Genomic DNA, 1,910 nt, shown 5'->3' with positions numbered 1-1,910 from the left:
CCTTGAAATTGTGAAATTTACTTTTTAATGATTCATTCTTTAGGGTGACAGTGTAGGGGTGCCTGGCTGGCTCAATTGGAAGAGCATGTGACTCTTGATCTTGGGGTATAGCCCCATGTTAAGTGTAGAGGTTACTAAAAAAAAGTAAACTTAGTAAGTACATAAAATTAGAAATTCATGTTATCTTTCTGTATATAATTATATATAAAGCAATCATGGATAATAAAACATCTTAAGCAGTTAATCTAGAAAGAATTTCACTGTATCTTTTGTGAATGACATACAATTGTTTATATGTGTTTTTTGATACTTTTTATTTTTATCTATCAAAACTTTTGAAATTGACAAGTGAAAAATTTGTCCATTAAAGTTTACTGTGGATAATTTTATCATCTTTACAGTACAGTGTAAAATCTGAAATGTTAAAATCTGAGTCATTTTAATTCAATTTGAGATTGAAATAAATATTTCAGTTCTCAAATATGAATATATTCATTAAAAAAAGGATAACATCCACAGAAAACTGAAATTTGAAGTTATTTATTTATTTGTTTATTTGGCAGGGGGGTAATACCATTAATTTATTATAAAAGAGAGACATGGAGATTATCTACATGATGAAAGATTTCACAGTTTCAGTGGAATACTCAGCTTCATGTATGTTCTTTCAATAATGATTTATTTCAGTCTACATACTTTCTGAGAATGTCACCATTACTTGTCTCTAAATAAGTAATATTCCTTGTCATCTAGAATTGCTTTGGTGCCTACATAATTTGGGAGAAGAACTTTATTTCTAACTTTGATGCTAACTGGTTGAATCTCTTCCTTATTCTTTTAGAGCCCAATTCAACAGCTACTACTGTTGCTTGCAATACTTTTCCTTGAGATTTTTCTAGAAGCATAATCCCTCCTTTGGCTACAGTAGAGGCTGTACTCTTTGCAACCAAAACTCAAACAGGGGAAGAAACCTTCTAAACACATGTCCTGCCATGATTCCGGCCGCCACATTTCCTACTCTGAAGACCCACAGTCTGATCCTTGGGCTGCGTGATCTTGAAGCTTTTTCATATAGAATGATGTTAGATAGCATAAATTGGAGTTTTGTTGACCATTGTAGAAATTACAGATAGCAAATTAAAAGCAAGTTGATTTACTCTAAAAGAGTTAAATATAAATATTATTAAAGAAAATATAGGTATTGGCTAACATTAAATAGGATGGAGTTATCTATAAATGACACATGGATAGTTTGCAAAATAGTACATACTATTTGCTATAAATTATTTCATTTATATGAAGTTCAAATTTTCATAAATCTAATCTACAATTCAGAAGTCAGGGTTATTAAGCTACTCTTTGATACTAGTTTTGGATCTTTGCGAAAGGTATTTTTCTTTTATCAGTTGACTCTATTGTGAGATTTTAGTACAGGATGGTGGCACCAGAGGAAGACTGGAAAGCAGGAAGAAGGAGAAATTATTTGCTCCAATTTTTTCTTTGCTTTCCTAACAGACTTACCATAGAAATGGCTCTTTACCTGAGCAGTGATTGAATAACCACTTGAATAACCTCGGGTTATTTTTCTGGCACTTCCAGAAATCGCATCATTATGTGTGTATGCATGTGATTATGGAGGCCAACACATCCCAAGATCGGCATTCAACAAGCTGGAGACCTGGGAAAACCTATGGGGCTATTTCCAGTATGAGTCTAAAATCCTGAGACTCAGAAATGAGTCCAAAGGCCTAAGACTCAGACAGAATTGTAGTTCCAGCTCAAAAGCCTATAGACTAGAAACCCAGGAAAAATTGGTGTTTCAGTTTGAGTCAGAATGCAAGAAAAAACCAATGCTTCATCTCAAGGCAGTCAGACAGGGGTTCCCTCTTATTCAGCTCTTTTGTTCTATT

General features: G+C 33.3%; 1 pseudogene; it reads right to left on the bottom strand.

The window, feature by feature from the left end:
- Positions 1 to 683: 683 nt before the first annotated feature.
- Positions 684 to 994, bottom strand: LOC121488354 (annotated as a pseudogene).
- Positions 995 to 1,910: the final 916 nt, after the last annotated feature.

The sequence above is a fragment of the Vulpes lagopus genome, chromosome 3 (assembly GCF_018345385.1).
Source record: "Vulpes lagopus strain Blue_001 chromosome 3, ASM1834538v1, whole genome shotgun sequence".
Lineage (NCBI taxonomy): Eukaryota > Metazoa > Chordata > Mammalia > Carnivora > Canidae > Vulpes > Vulpes lagopus.
This window is presented reverse-complemented; position numbering and strand designations above follow the sequence as displayed.